Source organism: Solanum pennellii, chromosome 1, assembly GCF_001406875.1.
Source record: "Solanum pennellii chromosome 1, SPENNV200".
NCBI classification, from domain to species: domain Eukaryota; kingdom Viridiplantae; phylum Streptophyta; class Magnoliopsida; order Solanales; family Solanaceae; genus Solanum; species Solanum pennellii.
In genome coordinates, this window is record NC_028637.1 from 93,107,455 (window position 1) to 93,118,428 (window position 10,974).

At 37.9% G+C, this 10,974-nt stretch overlaps 2 pseudogenes; both read right to left on the reverse strand.

Moving 5' to 3' along the window:
* LOC107025004 overlaps positions 1–968 on the reverse strand; it is a 5,896-nt pseudogene extending 4,928 nt beyond the window's left edge.
* Positions 969–4,806: 3,838 nt separating this feature from the next.
* Positions 4,807–10,521, reverse strand: LOC107029969 (annotated as a pseudogene).
* Positions 10,522–10,974: the final 453 nt, after the last annotated feature.

The window sequence follows — 10,974 nt, forward strand, 5'->3', positions numbered from 1 at the left end:
TTAGAGAGAAAAACCATTTTGAGAGCAAAGTGAGGTATTCCATAGACTATACAAGAAAATAGTCTGTGAAGAAAAATAGAGTGTGAGCGATATTTTAGTAAGACGGAAACCAAAAGAGTGTTGTTCCTTTTGAGTGTGTAGTAGTCACTTTGAGTATTGTATTCGTGACTACACAGTGTAAAATTTCTTACTATAGTAATATCTGCTCCTCTTAGTCCGTGGTTTTTTTCCTTATTCAGAAGGGTTTCCACGTAAAATTCTTGGTGTCGTTATTTTTCCATTTTATTTCCATTACTTTTACCATATATATTTTTGTGCTTGTCCGCGTTTTCCCAACAATGGCATCTATATATAAAATACAGGCTGATAAGTTCTTTAACTTAGTTTCACTTTTCAACAAATAACAGCAGGAAAATTTAATTAGGGGAAAATGTTAGCTTCCATATTATACTGGATATTAATAAGACCTCTTGGGAACACAAAAACATCACCAGTATTCATGATTTTGGAGAAGAGACGACTTTTACAGAAGTTTGCAGCATCGGGGACAAGAAATCCTGTATAGAGAAAACCCTCTAGGACAGTCATCAACTCAGTAGCTCGAGGGTGCATGTGAAATTGAGCAAGACGTTGAGGTTCCAAGTTAGTACGACCAAGAAACATACCAAGAGTGTTAAGTCCAGGCATGTTGCTTACATCCACACGAGTTGAAGCAAAACCAAGCCCAGGCACTACATTTCCACAAACATTAAGGCCTGAAAAATAGAAATCATTCGCTGTTGCTAGCTTTGACTCTTTGCAAATCTTTCCATTCACGAAAACTGCACAGGTGAAATAAAATGAAACTGAGCATATATATTACTCAGATACTAAGAGCAGACATAAATTATACAACGTATATCCAAAAACTTGTTATTACTCCAAAAAGCAGTAATGGCTAAAGTTATTATAAACCACCACATGCTCATTATTATATCAAAGTTTAGTTTTCTTTGGATTTGTTGTGATTTATTTTCCAAACAACCCGAAAGGTGTGACTATTTATACCAAGAAACAAACAAAAAGGTATTGAAAATTCAGCGATTCATGTGTCTTAGGTAGGTCTAGAATAGAGTTGTACATGAGACAATTATATACTATTGAAACTATAGTTCCAAGTTAGTTAGATATTTTATCTTATTGTTGCCAGCGGTATAACGGCAAAAATCAAGTTAGTTAGGATACATATTTTTCTCTTCTCTATGTATAATAAATAGATGGCATTCTTAACCACTTTTTTCCAGAATATGGAAATCTGAGGCAGTTTCCTCTCTTTCCTTTCTGTGTTAACTATCAACGGAGTCAAGTATCACCATTAATAGTGATCGCAAAGCTTAAGTAGCTGGATTTACCATATATGGTGTCACAAAATTATGCAAAGTTGAAAAACACATATAATTGTCCGCTGAAGTCAAGTTAAAATGCAATATTTATGTATAATGCCCTTTTGAAAAGCGTAAAAGTAAAACATACTGAAATACAATAGGTTTGACTTTGACCATTCTCGATATAATAAATCATGGATCAGTACTCAAGATTTTCCTTTGTCCTCCTCCCCCCCCTCCCCCAAATACTCCAAAGTCAATATTTGGCTAAAATCACAAAGTTAAGTTTATTTCAAGTTTGAGTCTATGATATCTCTTAATTAAAAATAAGAGTTCAAAAAAGAAGGAAAGAGGAAATGAACAAGATAATTTGATAGAAATTAATATTAATGAAAAAAAATAGATGGACAAGATAGTTGATTTAAAATAGGCTAATAGAAAAATAACATAAAAATAATATTTTTTTGAATATTATTTTTAAGCGGGTTTAAAATATAAATCGTATTGGATTTTTGTTATTTATTTGACAAGAATTTAAATTTAAACCAATCATATTAGGAAACATAATAAATAAATATTTAATGATTTTACTTTACGAGTACTATTAAAAATAAAATCAAATGTGAGCCAAAAAATTTACATCAAGGGTGTATAGGGCAGGGTTGGAGCTATAACTTAGTATGAGTGGTCAGATGAACGATCTTCGTCGAATATTTTTATGAGCATATATGTCAAAAATATCAACATTTTTGGATATAAACTAATTGTTGAACAATTTTGACATACTAAAGAAAGATAGCTCAATGGTTAAGGTTGTTCAATTTGTACCAATTCAAATATTTTATCCGTCCGGTATTACATGTCATGGTTTCTATTTTTAGAGTCAAATTATAAAAACATTGACTAATATTTTAAGATGTATTTTTTCATCATATTAATATGCAAAAAATTGTAATTTATAGTACTTTTCATATAGTTTTAGAATATTTAATTTTTTTTAAAAAAATATCGAATTAATATGATCTAATTCACCTTTAAAAATTAGTCAAATTAACTTTTAATAAGCGCAACATGGCAAACAATTCCGGACAGAGAGAGTAGTTGAGAGGCATTTAGGCCCATCTCCATTTTTTTAAATTTAATCCTTTTTAATAATTTTTTTGGCTAAGTTGAAAAATAAGGGCAAATCTGTGCCCACCTATTAACAGCAGGGCCACAATGACCTAAGCTTTAACAGAGGGCAAAATCAAACCTTTTTGCAAACCACCAGGAAAAATTTGGACCTTTTCACTAATATATATATATATAATAGGGCATAATACATAAATATGTTGTTTATGTATTATTTTATATTTATGTTCTTCAATTTTGAATGTGCATAAGTAGATACTTAAATTTGTATAAAGTTGAGCAAAAATACACACATCCTACATGACATTTTGTGTCTTACCTGATGTCTTACGTGTATTATGTCACATAGAACTCGAATCTCTACTTGTTCAACTTTATACAATTTCAAGTGTCTACTTATGCACATCATAAATTGGAGGACATAAATGTGAAATGAGCTCAAGTCAAAGATCACAATTATGTGTTATGCCTATAATGGGGCCTTGAAACAAAATGAAATTTTTTAAAAATGATTTGTTCTCCCCTCTCCGAGTATGATCTTTGATTGATATGACATTCCCTCACGGGACACCTATATCAAAAGCTTGGAATGCAATTTGAATGAAATCTAATTCAAGTCAGTGTTGCGAGCGGATAAAGAAGCACTTCTTGTAATAAAAACAAGAAATCCTTGAATCAATAAATGCTTGTTTTGGACCATGCCACTAGCTAGATTGAGACTATCACCTTCTTGCGTAAGGAATGATTATTAGACCTACTAATGTTGACCGATGATCAGTTCTAAACGTGTTTTTTCTCTATAAATTGAATGGTAGCAGGGTGAATGCACACATAAAAGTTACTAGTTTCAGATGAATTGCTTGCTGAAACAAATGTCTTATTCCACAGGTATTCTTTTCAGATGCAGGAAATGATTGTTTCAAGTTTCAATATGTACATCTAATTAACGTACCCTGACTCAAACATATAAAGAGAGGTACCAATTTGGATCCAGCTGAATTTGTAACATAAGACATGTGCTGTTGGGTTTAGCAATGTGCATCACTTGATTAATCAAGTTGTTGATTTATTTCAGAAATTATACATAGCTATGAAGTATGTTAATTCCACTCTCATATTATACAAGGTGTTTATTCATTAACTAGTCTTTGCTCACGTGCAACGCACGTGTACCCTATTAATTAATATTCCATTTTTTTAAATGACACAAGTATAAAATATATAAATGAGGCATAAAGTAGAATTTTTAGAAAAATACTCATAAACTTAAAAGAAAGAAGGGTGATATGTATACTCCAAATTTTGTGAATTAAATTGAAACGTCAAGTAATATTACCCTATTATCAAATATAGATATGAGAACCATATATTAATTCACTGTCATTTGTATTACATACACTTGTATTATATATATATGTATGACTTTTTGATTTTTTAATTTAATTGGTAACATAAAAGTGAGGTTCAACCTTATTAGTTTAATTGTTACCATAAAAGTGGCATTACTATGATGACTTTCTGAAAGTTAATGTCTTTATGATCCTATACTATGTGTTGACAGTAATAACTACATTTCTGGATGAAAAAGTTCGTCAAAGAACCAACAAAAATTGAAATTTCAAGATAAAAAATAGAAAAATATCACATAACGTATAAAATCTAGTCTAAATTGAAACCACAATGATGCTACACATATCAAATACCATAAAACCAATAAAAAATTGATATTCAAAGAATACATCAAAATCTAATATTGAGAAAGAAGAATCAAAAGCACATAACACTACAAAGATCACACAAAATTAACATATTGTATTACAGATTCTTAGCACAATTTGATGAAAACAAGATCAAAAACTTAAAGAAAATATATTAAAATACAATAAACAAAATCAAGATTAAATAAATAAAATAATAAAAAAGAAAAAACATAAAGATTCAATATGAAAGAAATTACCTTTAGTGTCTATACTACTTCTTGTATATCTTTTCTCTATTAACAACAAAAGGTGATAAGAAATAATCACTGACACAGTCCCAAGCCAAAATTAAATTGATTTTTGATAAAGAAGAATTGATATACACATTTATTAAGGAAAATACAACTTTTGGTCTTTCCTCTTCATTGTAACTATTTCCCAAGAATTTGAACCATTGTGTCTAGAGGCATGAAAAAAAATAAAAAAATATTATTTAATATTAAATTAATTATATATTAATATTTATTTAGTTTAGAGATAAAATAAGGGCAAAATAGTAATTCAACTTTTAAGTTGGGAGCTTCCACTTATAATAATATGATATGATTAGTATATATTGCAAATAAACAGCATAGTTACATACATTGTCACTTGATTTTATTCGGAGTAAAGTATTATTCCAACGTTTTCATAAGACGTTGGTGCTCAGCTAAAGTGCTGCAAACAACTTTCAGAAAAAAAGAAAAACACAGAATCACATTTTTAGACACATATAATATAGCCTAAGAGAATTTCCTTCGAAGTTCTGCAATCTGTGTCTTACTAAGTTGGAAGCCTTGGGTAAGAACGTCATCCGTTATGGGTGGATTTGAACCAAAGATTGAATTAGGAACAAAGATAAATCCAGGATTTTGACTGTTGAAAGCAGCAAGATAAGTAGCTTTTTTGTGTCCGACATTATACTGGAAGTGAATAAGACCTATTGGGAACAAAACACATCGCCAGGATACAAGATTTTGGAGAAGAGACGACTCTTAAAGAAGTTTGCAGCATCAGGACAAGGAATCCCACATACAGAATACCGTCCAGGACAGTTATCAGCTCAGTAGCTCGAGGGTGCGTGTGAAGTGGTGCAAGACCTTGAGGTTCCAAGTCAATACGACCAATAAAAATACCAAGAGTGTTAAGTCCAGGTATGTTGTCGACAGTCAAAAACTTAGCAGCACCACCAGACCCGGGTGCTGCAGTGCCACTAACATTAACACCTGAAGCAAAGAAATCATTTGCTGTTGTAAACTTTGGGTCTTTGCAAATCTTTCCATTCACGAAAACTGCACATGCGAAATAAAATTAAGTTAAGCATATTATTCATATTATACAACATATATACAAAAACTACGCCTCATTCCGAAACAAATGTGTGTTATAGAAGGATGATTTACCTGCAGCCTGAGAGTCGTTAACAGCAACACATATGTCCTGTAGAGGGTTGTTATCATAAGCATAAGCAGGGGAATTAATAACAGATAGTATTAAATAAATAGTATCAAATAATATTAGTATTTACTGTGTACTAATCCTAGTCCTATTAGAATTAGTACTCCTTAATCCTAGTCCTATTAGGATTAGTACTCCTTCCTATATCTCCTATATATATCTCATGTATTCCCTTATTAGGTTAACACTTTAATACAATCAATATTCCTTCATGGTATCAAGAGCCAGAAAACCTAGATCTTCTTTTCTCTAGGTTTTTTTTTCTCTCTTTAGGGCACCGATCGTTCCCTCTCTTTCTCTTGGGCGGCGGCAGCCATGACAACCGAGGTGGATCCTCTCGATTCACTTTCTTCTGGCGTTAAACTCCTTCTCAGGCATCTTCATGCCCTGATTCCCGAAAAATTATCAGACATAAATTACCCTACATGGAAAATCACCGTTCTTACAGCCCTTGAGGCCAATTACCTTCTCAAATACGTCAATGGAAGCACAGAACCGCCGCCGGCAGTCATCACCGCCACGGACAAATCAGAAAAAACCAATCCGGCCCATGCCGCCTGGAAAGCCGTGGATGGCCAGATCCGATCATGTTTGATTGCGGTCATCTCTCCCACGGTTCAGAAACACGTCCGATCCTACACAACTGCTTCAGCCCTGTGGACGGCCCTCGCAACACGCTATGCATCAATTTCCCACTCTCATATTTTTCAATTGCGTGATCGTCTCCACACAATTACCAAAGGCACGAAAACTATGGCGGAGTATTTAGACGAGGTCTCCACCATCATCACAGCCCTCGACACCGTGAACGAAATCATTCCCGAAAAAGATCTCGTCATGTGCGTCGTTCGGGGGCTCCCATCAGCTTACTCCTCCATTAAACAGGCGGTTCGCATCAGTCCAACGCCCGTTGACCTGGCTACTCTCTCCTCGTGGCTAAAAAGTGAAGAAATCAACGTGGATCTGGAGAGCAAACTTCTTCTCCGAGAAGCCGCTGTTATGGAGCCGGCCACCGCCCTCACCGCAAGCCAGAACTATCGCGGGGGGCGTGGTGGCGGCCGGCAGGGGAGCCGCGGCGGCTACGGCAGAAACAGCGGAGGCCGCGGGCGCGGCGGTCGGCAGGGCAGTCGTCCGCCGTACGACGGTCAGCAGCACGGCAGCAACAACAGCCTGCACTCCTTCGGCAGCGGCGGGCAGTCATCTTCCAGCGGCGGGCAGGGCACTTACGAGCGGGATCGTCCAACTTGTCAAATCTGTCAGAAAACAGGACACACCGCTGTTCGTTGCTGGTTTCGGTATGAGGAGAGCCGAAATAGTGATAACCGTGCCAATTATGCATCTCAAGCCGGCCCTTCCTCTGAATGGCTGTTGGATACTGGGGCCAACATGCACGTTACTTCTGATCTATCCAAGCTTAACGCTCCAAATCCATATCATGGCTCCAATGGTATTACTGTTGGCAACGGTGAGTCCCTTAATATTTCTCACACTGGCACGGGTACCATTAAAACCCCCACCGCTATCTTTCACCTAGGTAACCTTACCCACGTCCCTTCTATTAAATCCAATCTCCTTTCAGTTCACCAATTCACAAAAGACAATAATTGCTCACTCTTGTTCACCTCTAATGATTTTCAGATCCTAGACAATACTACCAAGAGGGTGATTTTTCAGGGCCCCTGTGAGCATGGTCTGTACGTTCTTCCTGGCACAAGTTCGTCTGCCCACCCAGTTTCAGAAAGCGTTCCTGTGGCTCCGGTGGCTCTTTCGGCTGATGGCCACAGTCTGTTGTGGCACAGTCGTCTGGGTCACCCGTCTACTCAAATAATAAATTCTTTAATGTCTCAATTAGGTTTTTCTTCCATTCATGTAAACAATTGTGACTCCTGTTCAATTGCTAAATCTCATAAATTACCTTTTACTTTATCTGAGAAGCGTACAACTGCACCTTTTCAACTTATTCATTCTGACCTATGGGGTCCTACTGCTGTTCCTTCATTTGCTGGTTTTCGCTATTATATTTGTTTTGTGGATGATTTTACAAAATACACTTGGTTGTACCCACTAAAACACAAATCACAGGCATACACCACCTTTGTCACTTTTGAAAAAATGGTCAAAACACAATTCAATTCTCATGTTAAACTTTTTCGAAGTGACAATGGAAAGGAATATGTCAATAACATCTTTGGCCAGTTTCTGCAATCCCTGGGAATTATACATCAAACCTCCTGTCCATACACTCCCGAACAGAATGGGGTGGCTGAGCGTAAGCATCGCCATCTCATTGAAACGGTGGTTACTCTTCTACATCAATCTCATCTCCCTGTCTCCTTTTGGGTAGAAGCTCTAGCCACCGCAAACTACCTCATTAACAGAATGCCCAGTCACACTCTCTCCAACAAATCACCCTATCAACTCCTTTACCAAGAACTTCCCAATTATACCAACCTCCGCGTCTTTGGGTGTCTTGCCTACCCTTGGCTACGCCCTCATATTACTCACAAATTACAACCCCGATCCCGTCCTTGTATTTTTTTGGGCTATCATCCTACCTCCAAGGGTTATCGCTGTCTTGACCCACAAACTCATAAAGTCTACATATCTCGTCATGTCAAATTTGTCGAAAATGAGTTTCCCTACGAGTCTATTTCCTCCTCCACAAATACATCATTCATTGGCGTCCTTCCCCTTTTTCCAACATACTCACAGGGTCCCTCACCACCTTCCCCCACACCTCCACCCACTACCCAACCACCCCTCATCACCCCTTCGACCGTCACCCACAATACACCCGCAACCACCACCCACACTCACAACCAACCCGAACCACCCCATACCCACAACATCTCCAGCCCGATCCGTTTTGGGTCCTTCCCGGCCACCCCCGAATCACCACCGCCCGTGCCACCCCCCAATACTCATCCCATGTTAACCCGTGGCAAAGCCGGTATCTTTAAACCCAAAACCTTTCAGGCTACCATACTACCAAATACACCCCTTCCCGATAGTGAACTAACAACCTACTCTGTTGCCTCAAAAAATGCTTATTGGCGTCATGCTATGGATGACGAGTTTAAGGCTTTGACTGATCAGAAAACTTGGGTTCTTGTACCTAAGCCCCATGGGCGGCACCCAGTGGGCTGTAAATGGGTGTACAAAATTAAACACAATGCAGATGGCAGTATTTCCAGGTACAAGGCTCGTTTGGTTGCTAAAGGCTACAATCAGGAGTATGGGCTTGATTACTCCGAGACATTCAGTCCTGTTATTCGGCAGGAAACCATTCGCCTGGTACTGTCACTCGCCGTGCGCAACAATTGGCTCATCAATCAGTTGGATGTTTCCAATGCTTTTCTTCATGGCATGCTTGATGAAACTATCTACATGACGCAACCACCGGGCTATGTTGATCCCCGCTTCCCTCAACATGTTTGCAAACTCCAGAAGTCTCTGTATGGGCTCAAGCAAGCCCCCCGTGCTTGGTACACACGTCTGAAAACGTTCCTCCAGGGACTCGGCTTCACGTGTTGCGTACACGACACGAGTCTGTTTACTCGACATTCAGCACACGGTACAGTCATTCTTCTTGTCTATGTAGATGATATCATTATTACAGGCTCTACTGCAGCTCTCATTCAGGATGTCACTCGAGCTATGCATACTACCTTCAAAATGAAGGACCTTGGCCCGTTACATTATTTTCTGGGAATGGAGGTTTCTCGGACAGGCAGCGGCTTGTTTCTTCATCAGTCAAAATATGCTCGAGATCTGTTGCAGAAAGCTGGACTGGAAAAATGCACCAGTCAACCAACACCGATGGCAGTCTCTTCGTCTACGAATGGAGCCGACACCCCCTTTGCCGATATCACCCACTTCCGCAGCCTCATTGGGGCTCTACAGTATCTGGCCATTACCCGTCCTGACATCCAGTTTGCTGTCAACCGAGTTGCTCAGCGCATGCATCAACCAAGTGAACATGATTACCATTGTCTAAAACGCATTCTCAGGTACATTTTTGGCACTCTTGGTCGTGGTTTACTCATTCGACCCGGGGACTTGGAGCTTCGGGGTTTCTCAGATTCAGATTGGGCGAATGATAAAAATGACAGAAAATCTACATCGGGGTTTCTCGTTTTTTTGGGGCCGAACCTGATCTCCTGGTGTACAAAAAAACAACCCAAGGTCTCTCGGTCCTCGACTGAAGCTGAATACCGCGCCCTTGCTCTTCTTGCTGCTGAGACCATGTGGGTCACATATATTCTTCGCGAACTCCGCGCCACTCACACTGTTCCTGCTCTCTATTGTGACAACAAATCAACCATCTGTGTGGCCAAGAATTCCGTCCTACACACCAGAATGAAGCATGTTGATACCGATTGTCTCTTTGTTCGCGATGAAGTTCAGGCCGGCACCATGACTGTGCAGTATGTACCCACTGAAGAACAACCGGCTGATATTCTCACCAAGCCTCTTCCGAGCCGACAGCACGATTACCTCAGTTCCAAGCTTCCGTTCGCTTCCGCTCAGCTCAGCTTGAGGGGGGATAATAACAGATAGTATTAAATAAATAGTATTAAATAATATTAGTATTTACTGTGTACTAATCCTAGTCCTATTAGGATTAGTACTCCTTAATCCTAGTCCTATTAGGATTAGTACTCCTTTCTATATCTCCTATATATATCTCATGTATTCCCTTATTAGGTTAACACTTTAATACAATCAATATTCCTTCAGGAATAAGAAATGAAAACAGTGATGACTAAAATTGTTATGAACCACAACATGCTCATTGTTATAACAAAGTTCTGTTTTCTTTGGATTGTTATGTTTTTTTTTTCAAACAAACAAGAAAGGTGTGACTATTATACTAAGAAAAAAACAAAAGGTGCTGAAAATTCAGCGTCGAGTAAATTTGGTAAGGTATGTGGTGTCACAAAATTATGTAGAGATTCACAGATCTTTCAGTTAGGAAGAGGGGTAATTTTAGGTTAGAAAATAATAGGTTGGGTGTTGAGGGACCAATAGATAGAAGAAACTAGTTCATTTGGCAAGAAGATACTCACATAAAAAAGCATTTCAGGTTTAGAAAGCCATAATATAGTGTATAAATGTGTCATTTATACTTAATAAGACGTGTCTTTAAAATTTCGATTATCATTTAAGGAGATATTTATGTCTTATCCTTATAAAAATAATTAATTCAATAGGAGATGATTTAATCAAGCAATTGTGTACACGTGTACCTACATTTTTCCTTTGAGTGTAACCAAAATTTA